The 11,863-nt window shown below is 34.9% G+C and overlaps 1 long non-coding RNA gene across 2 annotated transcripts; it reads left to right on the plus strand.

Moving 5' to 3' along the window:
* Positions 1–8,300: 8,300 nt before the first annotated feature.
* LOC112720706 (uncharacterized) lies at positions 8,301–10,611 on the plus strand. 2 transcript variants are annotated; one of them, XR_011867493.1, is made up of 3 exons: positions 8,301–8,742; positions 8,859–9,603; positions 9,921–10,611. It is a non-coding gene; the product is annotated as an uncharacterized lncRNA (long non-coding RNA). The 2 variants fall into 2 exon arrangements; XR_003812233.2 differs by having other exon boundaries at positions 8,859–10,611.
* The last annotated feature ends 1,252 nt before the right edge of the window (positions 10,612–11,863 follow it).

An 11,863-nucleotide genomic window follows, 5' to 3' on the forward strand; every position in this document is an offset into this window, starting at 1 on the left:
TTGGTTGGAGTGTTGGTAGTGGTATGACTCTTGTGTGTAGTGGAATGAGTCTTGTGGATAGTGAAATGAATTGTATGAATTTGAGAAGGAATTTTGTGCTGAGAAATGCTCAAGTGATGAAGAATTTGGATATGTAAAACTAGGAGGTGAGGTTGGATAATTCAGAGGTGATGGCTCTTGATGAATGGGGTGTGAATAAGTGAAATCTCTTTGGTTTTGATCTTCCCAGCCACAACTTGAGTAGTGATCAAATTCACCAAAACATGGACCATTTTGTGGCTCTGGGAAGTACCCCGTTTCCTGTTCCTGATACTCCCACCCACCATGAGCATAATAACATGAATCATTCTGTGGTGGTGGAGAGTTTCTCATGAATTTTGATTGACCAAAAGATGATGGATACTCCTTTCTTTTTTGCAATGTGCTCAGTCTCAAACAATACTCATCCAAAGATAGTGGAAATCCCATAGTGAGGCAATATCACAAACAGCTAGTGGTTAGTATGCTAACAAGTGAATAAGCGAAGAAAACAAATTAAAATTTGCAGAAATTAGCAGTAATAAACTGAAACAAAAACTATTAACAAAAGAAAAGAAAAATTGCTCAATCTAGTTAACTTCCAATTGGAGAATTGTCAATCGAAAACCAATCCCCGGCAACGGCGCCATAAACTTGATGCGCATAAACTAGTTATGCTACGATTTAGGAAATTGCACGATCGGCAAAATTCCTTCCGGCAAGTGCACCGGTTATCGTCAAGTAAAAACTCACAATAGAGTGAGGTCGAATCCCACAAGGATTGGTTGAGTGAGCAATTCGGATTAGAAGTGTGTTCTAGTTGAGCGGAATCAAGATTGAGATGAGAATTGCGGAATGTAAAATTGGCGGGAAAAGTAAATGACAAGAAATTGAAATGGCGGAATCTTAAATTGCATGAATTAAAGAGCAGAAACTAAATTGCTGAAATTAAAAGGGAATGGGGGTGATTGCATGAATTGAGTTGCAGAATGTAAAGAGAAGATGTAAATCAGAATTGGGGGATTCATTGGGTTATAGGAGATATTGAGATCTCCGAATCAAAACATGTTTATCTCTTCCTCAAGCAATGCGTTCATTGAATTTTGCTTGGCAATCTTATATGATTGGATCCCAATCCCTTGGCTCACCAATTCTCTCTAAAAATGAACAAATTCCCAATCCCTTGGTTTAAATGTTCATAAGAAGAGATGATGCTCGATCACTGATTATACCACACAGTTTCATGAACCATAATTTGGTAGGATTACATGTCACAATATCCATCCAAACCCCAATCCAATTCACTGTGAGAAAGCTTCTCTAGCATGAATCCTCCATTCCTTTCCCAAGGTTCCGAAGGATTCCAATTATGGGTAGTTTCTTTCCCAAGACAACTACCCAATGGAATTAGATCGAGAAGCTTTCTAACAAAATTCAAGAGAAAAGATTGAAGAAGAAGATAAACTATTATTGATTCATTGAATTACAATAGAGCTCCCTAACCCAAAGAAAGGGGGTTTAGTGAGTCATAGCTCTGAATTCAATTACAAAGATATGAAAACTAGCTAAAAGTGAAGGTAAAAGTCAAGTCCCCCTCAGGGGCTGGATTCCCTTCAATCCCCCCTCTCAAATGCAGAAACTAAGGCCTTTAAATAGGCTCCCTAAATTACAAAATGAAAATGAAATTCAAAGCAAATTACAATCAAATGAAAATAAACTATTCTAGATGATTCTTGTGGCCTTGATTTGGTGTTGTTGATGGGCCTTGCTTGCTTGAAGGGTAGAGTGACATAATTGATCCAAAAAGGATAATGATCCATTAAACTACACTCAAACGTTGCACCCCCCTTTCTTGAGTCGTCACTTTGTTCTCTTGTCAACCTTGCCAATTTGATGCCAAATATAGACTATTATACCTCGTTGGAAAGCTATGGATGTCAGCTTTCTAACGCAACTGGAAGCATCTCAATTGGATCTCTACAACTCGAGTTATACTCCATGGAAGGTGAAGAGGTCAGCTGGCCTGATTGCATGTTGGTACTATGCTCTTCTATGCACATTACGGGGCTGTTTTCTCCCTCAATTTTTAGTATCCACCATGCATGCCATATATGCTTGGAAAGCTCTAGATGTCTTCTTTCCAATGCATTTTGAATCACCTCATTTGGAGTTTTGTAGCTCAAGTTATTTATGTTTGAAGAAGGCATGGTCAAGCTGTTCCATATAACACGTTTAAGCTCCAGTTTAAGGTTAAACTGGAGCTTAAACGTGGAAATAGAGAAAGCCATCTGGGAGGTCGAACACGTTTAAGCTCCAGTTTAAGGTTAAACTGGAGCTTAAACGTGGAAATGGAGAAAGCAACCCTGGAGGAGAAAACTTGGTCGAACACGTTTAAGCTCCAGTTTAAGGTTAAACTGGAGCTTAAACGTGGAAATGGCTCCCTGGTGCATTTCCCATTTCTGGCGTTTAACCTCCAGTTTAAGGTTAAACTGGAGGTTAAACGTGGACATGCTTCCTGAGTGGCATTCTCATTCTGGCGTTTAACATCCAGTTTGAGGTTAAACTGGAGGTTAAACGTGGAAATGCTTCTTTGGTGAGACTTTCATTCTGGCGTTTAACCTCCAGTTTAACCTCAAACTGGAGGTTAAACTTCAGTTTCAGCATTTCTTAGCCTTCATGATTCTGGCGTTTAAGCTCCAGTTTAAGCTTAAACTGGAACTTAAACTCCACATGTGATATTCAAGCTTCCTTTATTGATTTTGTTGCTTCCTTGCCTAGCCTCTTCTTTCCTGAAATCATCCAAACAATTGCATCAAAGTCTTGCAAAATTTCATGAGAATTCTTCCATTCATAGCATTCAAGGAATATAACTAAAAACTCATGGAATTTGCATCAAAATCTTCATGTTGAATGATTTAAGACAAGCATGACTATTTGGCCCAAAATGATTACTTAAGGCTCAAGAAAATGCATAAAACAACTAAAAATAAAAGAAAAAGGCTAGTGAAACTAGCCTAAGATGCCTTGGCATCAATTGGGTTGGAATTGGGGTGGATAAGGGTTAGGGTCATAGGGGGTGAATGGTGGTAGTTAGCTTGTGAGTGTGGTGGTTCAAAGCTGTGTTAAGGAGGTGGTTCACAGGCATATGATGGGGCTTGTCGGTAATTACAAGGGGGTCCACTATATCTATCATCTTGGTATGCACCTCGGAATGGCTTTTGACCATAGTAAACTGGTGGGGGTTGGTTGTTACGAGAAGGTCTACCATAACTATTGTCTTGGCATGCATTGTGGAATGGTCGTGGTCCATGGTATCTTGGAGGGTGTTGTTGCCTAAAGGGTTGATCAGATCCTCGTGGCTCCTTCCATCTCTGATTGTTTTGACCTTGATGCATGTTCCTGTTATAGCTTCCATTCCTTTCAACAACATTAGAACCAAACTCAAAGCGACGGGGGTGAGAACTCATAGTAACTAATAAAAATTAAAAAACAAAAATAAATAAACAAGCAAAGGAAAATAAAATAAAATAAATACGAGAAAAGGTTTGAAAAAGATTTGATTTTAAGATTAGAAAAGATAAGATAAGTTAGGTAAGAGAAGATAAGTTTTTAAATTAAAAGGTTTTGAAATTTAATTTTTTTGAATTTGAAAATTAAATTTTGAATTTTAAATTTTTTTGAAATTTGAATTTTGAAAATTTGAAATTTGAATCTTAAATTTTGAAAATTGAATTTTTGAAAAAGTCAACAATATAAGATAAAGATTTGAAAAAGATTTAAATTTTAAAAATGTTTGATTTTTAAAATTTTAAATTTAAATTTTGAATTTTGAATTTTGAATTTTAGAATTTAAATATTGAAATTTGAAATTTGATTTTTAAAATAAGATAAGATAAGATTTTGAAAAAGATATGATTTTTTAAAAAGATTTGAATTTTGAAATTTAAAACTAAGATAAGATAAGATAAAAAATTTTAAAATAAAAATCTGAAATTTTTTTTTCTAATTTTTGAAAAAATCAATTAAAAAGCAAATATTTACAATAACCAATAATAAGGCACACGTTTGCAATTCCCCGGCAACGGCGCCATTTTGAAGAACGAAACTCTCGCACGATCTAGAATTTTCACAAATAAATTCGCGTTGTAAGTATAGCTTCTAGACAGACAAGAATTCCTTTCTTACAAAAGTTTTAGTTGTCACTTAAGCAAACCCAATTAAAATTTATAACCGGAGTATTTAAACCTCGGGTCGTATTCTCAAGGAATTGCAGGGAAGTATGACTTATTATTAGCTATGAAAAAGGTAGAATTTTGGGTTTTTGAAATAGGGAATAAGTAATTTGAATGGCAAGAAAAATAAATAAATAATTATAACGTAAACTCTTGGCAAGGTATGAGAATTAGAAGTCCTATCCTAGTTATCCTTATTATCGGTGATGAGAATTGGGTTTTAATCCCACTTAGTTAAGTCAAGTGGACTAATTAATTTAATCCTCAGGTCCTAGTCAACTCCTATGGAAAGACTAGAGTTATTGGAGTACAAATTAACCAGCAGAGAATTCCAATTTCAATCAGCAGCTGAGTTGATAACTCAAGTGTTACCAATTACTTAACCAAAGCCAAAAGGGAAAATAAATATAAATTAAATTAAAAGCATCAATAGCTGAATAAAATAATTGTTAATCTGAAATACCTCAAAATATATTAAATAAAATATTCAAATCTTAACATGGAAAATTCATAAACCAAATCAGGAACATTAACAAGTAAAAGTATTGGAATAATTAAAAGTAGAAAATAAATTAAAGGAACATTGAACCTGTGACTGGAGAGAAGTAATCCTAAAATTAAGAGAAATCCTAATCCTAATCCTAAGAGAGAGGAGAGAACCTCTCTCTCTAGAAAACTAGATCTAAAACCTAAAATTATGTGAATATGAGTTAATGATTCATGAATGAATGGATTCTCCCGCTTTATAGCCTCTAATTTGTGTTTTATGGGCTGAAAACTTGGTCAAAAACACCCCAGAAATCGCCCCCAGCGATTTCTGGTACGTACAGGTCGCTGCAAAGTGACACGGAAGCGTCATCCACGCGAACGTTTTTGCCAGGTCACGCGTCCGCGTAATCTACGCGTTTGCGTCACCTGGCTTTGGGGCAGCTATGGCAAATTATATATCACTGCGAATCCCCGGAAGTTAGCTTTCCAACACAACTGGAACCGCATCATTTGGACCTCTGTAACTCAAGTTATGATCATTTTAGTGTGAGAGAGTCAGGCTGACAGCTTTGCAGTTCCTTCAACTTCTTGTATTCCTTCCACTTTTGCATGCTTCCTTTCCATCCTCCAAGCCATTCCTGCCCTGTAATCTCTGAAAACACTTAACACACATATCAAGACATCGAATGGTATAAAGGAAGAATTAATATTAATAAAATTAAGGTCAAAGAAGCATGTTTTCAATCATAGCACAAAATCAGGAAGGAAAACATAAAACATGCGATTTCTATGAATAAGCGTGAGAATAATGGATGAAAAACCACTCAATTTAGCACAATATAAACCATAAAATAGTGGTTTATTAGTGCTCTTGTTGTTTTCTTGCCCCTTTTGCAATTCATTTTCAGCAAATATAACATCTCTATGACAATAACTTTGTGCGCGATGGAATCCCACAAACGATACCCCGTTGCATTGTCAGAATAGCCCAAGAAGATACACTTTCTTGATTTAGGATCAAGCTTTGTTCTTTCTTGAGTATTGAACATCACATAAACAGGACATCCAAACATATGGAGAGAAGAATAATCAGGTGGCTTACCTTGCCACATCTCCATTGGAGTTTTCAACCCCAATTGTTGTTGACGGTGATCTGTTAATCACGTAGCAGGCTGTTTTGACTGCTTCTGCCTAGAAAGACTTGGCTAATCCTATAGTTCGCAACATAGCTCAAGTTCTTTCTGGAAGAGTTATGTTCATCCGCTCTGCAAAACCATTTTGCTGAGGTGTATATGCAACCGTGAATTGCCTTTGAATACCCTCGTACTTGAAAAATGCAATGAAATCACCATCAATGTATTCTCCTCCATTGTATGTCCTCTAGAACTTTATTTTCTTCCCAATTTCAAGCTCTATTCGTGCTTTAAACTCCTTGAATACTGGAAACACATCTGACTTTTTCTTGATGGAGAATACCCACACTCTTCGTGAGTAATCATCTGTGAAGGAGACAAAATATTTTGCTCCTCCTAGTGATAATTCTGGTGATTCCCACACATCAGAATGAATCAAGTCTAGTATGTGCTTGCTTCTAGCGGTTGATCTTTCAAACTTCAATCTATGCTGCTTGCTTATCACATAGTGCTCACAGAAAGTTAGATTCACCATTTTGAGCCCTAGAAGGAGACTACATTCTGCAAGAACCTGTAGACCACAATCTGACATATGGCCTAATTTGTGATGCCACAACATCATTGTGTCTTCTTGGTCTACAGATGCAACTGATGCTTCTGCGTATCGAACTGTATCTCTAGAAAGCAAGTAAAGATTGGTTGTTAGCCGTTTTGCCTTCATGATCACACGAGCACCATTAGTCACCTTCAATGATCTATTTTCAATATTAATCTTGTACCCTTGAGAATCCAACAGCCCAACGGATAACAAATTTTTTCTCAAGCCATTCACATGTCTAACACCTTGAACTATATGGATGGAACCATCAAACATCTTAATTTTGATGGTATCGATTCCCATAATTTCTAAGGCATAATCATCTCCCATGAGTATAGACCTTTTTGAAACAGGTTCATAAGTGCTAAACCACTCGTGTTGTGGAGTCATGTGATATGTTTCTGCACAATCTAATAGCCAGACATCAGCTAGTGATTTATTGTCTTCATGACCAATAGCAACTTCGATGCACAAGACATCTCCATCATTAGAGGTGTTTGCAACACAACCATGTGAGGTAGTTGCATTAGCAGTTTTCTCTGTACTCTTCTTGTTGAACCAATAATTTTTCTTCAAGTGCCCTTTCTTGCCACAATTGTAACAAGTAAGGTTTTTCTTTCGAGACCATGATCTACCATGACTTTGACTCCCACTAGAGCCACGTTCTGTTGATCTACCTCTCATCACCGACAAAGCTTCTGCTTGCTTAGAACTTTCTGTTCGATCATCTTTATTTTTGCGCCTACTTTCTCGTTCAAGAATAGCAGCAGCAACATCATCAAATCGAAGTTGATCAGCAATATTGTTATTTGTGATGTTGATGATAAGTTGATCATACGAGTCTGGTAAACTTTGGAAAAGAAGTTCAGCACGTTCATTTTCTATAATTTGACACTTCATGGCTGTCAATTGTGAAAATACAGTATTAAGATTGTTGATGTGATCCGTCACCGATATAGATTCACTCATACGAAGAGTATAGAGCCTCCTTTTCATGAATATCCTATTGTGCAGTGACTTTGGCTCGTACAACTTAGTGAGTGCCTCCCAAATCTCCTTTGCTGTCTGTTTCTCCGAGATGCTTGATAATACGGAATCTGCCATATCCAAGTGTAAATTGGCAACAGCGTTTCCCTCCATCTTTTTCCACTTGTCATCAGGAGCGCCGGTAGGCCTGCCTTCTATTGCTTCTAAGCAATTTTCCTTTCTCAAAATGCCAATTCATAGTCTAACCGAACCTTTTGCAGCGGAACACTAAGGACCTAAAGCTCTGATACCACTGTTAGATACCAAAGTTAATAAGGACGAAATAACGCAACTAAAATTTGTGAACGAGAAATAGATGGAACTGAACAAGAATATAGACAATAGTAAAAATAATTATGACAAAGTGATGAAATTACAATCTCTCACAATATATAGAGAAGTTTATAATACTCTCTTACGTATTATAGAAATTCATACAAAGGGATTACACATATGAGAGACCTTACTATTTTTCTCTCTAAGTTTCACTCAATAATTCTATGTAAAACAAGGCATTCATTAGCAAATGGTTTAACCCCTATATATAGTATTTTGTGGAGGTGCATTTGGTTTACAAGTTGATCAAGTTATGCACAAGTGTGTGTACTAGAATCTTCATTTACATTCATCTTTATCAAGTTGTATAACAAGTTAGATAAATATCAACTTATATAATAACTCATTCTTTGACTAAGTCAAAGATTGCAACTATTCTACCCTATCTTCAAATAGCAAATTTTGACTAGAACTTTGACCATGTAAGTTGGACAACTTGTAAGTAGTTTCATGAGTCTTCTAATTTGATAAGAACCATTTGCATTATACTTGATTCTAGACCAAGTTTAAGTTCTATAATGTTCTTAAATTTTGTTAAAATTTCATCATGCTCCACTTGTATCACTTGTAACCTCTAACCAATTTTGTTGATTTCAAACCAAAAGAAGAATTTTGCTTCTTTTCACATTGCAATGCTCTTTAATCTCTTATTTCTTCTTCCCCTGATCTCATCTTCTCACCTATTTCTTTCTTCTCTTCTTTTCAACTCACATAATAGAGCTGATGACAATGTCATTATCTTTGCCATCTGATTCCATGCACAAGATGATGAGTTCCGATCATGAGTTCTAGAGAAGAAGACGATCTATGCATTGATCATTTTGCTGCGCATCTGATTCAGAATTTGCCTCCATGAATCCGATTATGGATCCTTCAATCCCGTTCTTCTTACACCGGGGCGAACATCCAGGTACTTCCTTAATTTCACTGGTCTTGGATAACAAGAATTATAATTCTTGGTCAAGATTGATGTGGCTAGCATTAAAATTGAATAATAAGCTGGCGTTCATTGATGGATCTTTACAGAACCTGATGAAGAGCTCTTCTCCACAGGACAGGGCAATGTCTCAATCACTTCTTACTTCACCAAATTGAAACGCATATGGGAAGAACTACAAAGCTTCAGTCCAATCCCTTCGTGTGTTTGCACCCTCTCTTGCATTGAGTTGTATAAGGAGAAAGATGATCCAAGCATATCGTAATTTACTAGCTCTCTTGCAACATCATGAAGCGACTAACTTGCACAATATCAACCACTGCACATTGCTCATGACACAGATACAAAACTCACAAATGAAGGCACCTTAATGATAATGTCAATTTTTTTCACCACAAAATTCTGCATTCTAGATCATAGATACAGGTGCAACAGTGCATGTCACCTTTAGTCTTCATGCATTTCATTCATATGTCTACATTAAACTAATTCGGGTTAAATTGCCTAATAAAAGTATTTCTCACTGCATCAATATCTGGTGTTGTCAAATTTTCTAATAGTCTAACTCTTTCTAATGTCTTATAATTTATCCGAATTTGCTCTTAATCTCATATCAGTTTCAGCTCTCATTGAATCAATTAATTGTCAATTCACCTTTAACAAGTTTAGTTGTGAGATTCAAAACTTCCATACAATGAGGAAGATTGAAGCAGTTGAACTCAATGAAGGCTTGTATGAACTAAAGAAAAGGCTCCCTTCGAACCTAGATGAAAAAGCTTTGCACATTGCAACGCATATAGTCTCATCTTGAATGACCGATGCCACTACACTTTGGTACTTTAGGCTTGGCCATATACCCTTTAATAAGTTGCTTTTTACATCTGAATTGTATCCTTCAATTTAGCAATTTCAATTCAATAAAAATGTTGTTAATACTCCCTGTGACTCGTGTCACTTTGCTAAGCATAAGAGATAGAAAACCTTTTCCAATAAGCACTTCAAAATCCATTTCAATCTTTGATTCAATATATATTATTTAGGATCCTCCCAACATCTCATCTTCTAAAAGATGCAAATACTTTTTAACAATTGTTGATGATCACAGCAAATTCACCTGGGTATTTTCATGACTTTCAAATTTGAAACTCCAGGTTATTGATTTTATCTAGGCACATCACTCATATCATGGAAGAGCCCGAATATCATGCCCTTGCACTAGCAATGTGCGAAGCCCAGTAGCTTTCCTATCTTCTTGCTGACCTACAAATGCCTCTTTTCCAACCTATTCCCATCTATTGTGACAATGAATTCGCTCGTTACATTGCTGCTAATTCCGACTTCCATGAATGAATCGAGGTCGATTGCCATGTTGTAAGAGAAAAATCTAGCTCCGGCCTCATCAAGCTACTGCCAATTTCAACAAAAGATCAAAACGCATATATTCTGACAAAGCCATTAGCTCCTGGACCTTTCAAGACAGGCTTCAATAAGCTCGGATTGCTAGATATCTACTTAACGGGGATTGTGTGACACTCTTCTTTGATTTCTTCTTACAATTTCTCTATATTTTTTATTTCTGTATAGACATGTAATACTGAGTTGTTCTAAGTTGTCGTTTTGTTGCCAAAATTGTCAACTTAAGGGGGAATATTACCGGCCTATACATATAGTTGTAGTTAGTTAGGTAAAATATATAGAAGTTAGCTAGTTACATACAGTATGTGAAGAGTGTCTCTAACTTGTATATAAGCAACATCTTTCTAATCTGATAGGGACTCTTGAAGCTTCTAGCACTACTTTCATATCAATGCAATAACAAAAACTCTCCTCGTCTGTTTCTAACATTTCTTTCTAACGCATGCTTTGTTTCTTTTCTTTTTTTTTTTTTTTTTTTTTGAGTCTTTTGTTAGTTATGGTGACAAATGAAAAATCAACCCTTGACATTAATTGGCCATGACACATAGTGAGGTAATTAATACAATGCAAGACTTTGAATAATTTAGATTTCTGACAACACAAAAACTACAGTAGTGCCAGGAATTCAAAAAGCTGATCAGATATTGATTCTGATGAAAGGTGGATTTGCGAATCAAATCAGAGTTGAAACCAAAGTAAAATTGACCAAGCATATGTACCAATTTATTTTGCATTGGTGGGAAAACCGTGCACTAACTACAACACATGATGTGAGATGACATGGCAGTGGGCGATGCAACTAAGAAACATAAATAGAAAATAATGCATCATGATGTATGTGTTTCAATAATTTCGTTTTTAATTTTTTTTTATATTTTATATATACTATTTTCATTTTTAGTAAAAATTTAATTTTAATTTGGTCGGATTTAATTTACTTATTATTAAATCAAATAAAATTTTAATATGATGATTAATTAATTGATTAAGTCAAAGCTCTTTTTTTACATAATTAAAGTATCAAAATTAAACTATCATAACAATATCTATCAATCAATTAATTTTATGTAAATGTATGTCAGTGGGATGGCGTGGGAGGGGACAATTTAATTGGTTAAATTATATGGTTAGACTCAACTAATATTATTATTTGATTTATTTTAAAATAATTATTACTTTGACTTTTCTATATATATATATATATATATATATATATATATATATATATATATATATATATTAATATATCTAAATTTATTTTATTTCTAAATATATTAGTTTTTTCATGAATTAAGAAAGTCAAAACGACAGCTATCTTAAAATAGAAGTATAAAAATAAATTGCATGAAGATGGAGGAAGGGATTATACTTATATATGGTCCTTACTCACATACAAAAAGAGAAAATACAGAAATACAGAAAGAATATAAAACATTATGTTAGGTCTTTCATGTTTTTTTTAGAGTAATTACTTAAATTATTTTTCAAAGATTTTAAAAAGTATATTTTTGTCCTTAAAAAAAATTAATACACAAAAATATCTTTAAAATTTTATTCCGGCAGACAAATCAGTTTCAAATTTATTTTTCAGCAGAGTAATTACCCATATCAGTTTCCAATAATTTTAAAAGCAGACATTTTAGTCTCAAAAAAATTAATACGCAAATCAATTTCCAAG

The sequence above is a fragment of the Arachis hypogaea genome, chromosome 11 (assembly GCF_003086295.3).
Source record: "Arachis hypogaea cultivar Tifrunner chromosome 11, arahy.Tifrunner.gnm2.J5K5, whole genome shotgun sequence".
Taxonomy (NCBI): Eukaryota; Viridiplantae; Streptophyta; class Magnoliopsida; order Fabales; family Fabaceae; genus Arachis; species Arachis hypogaea.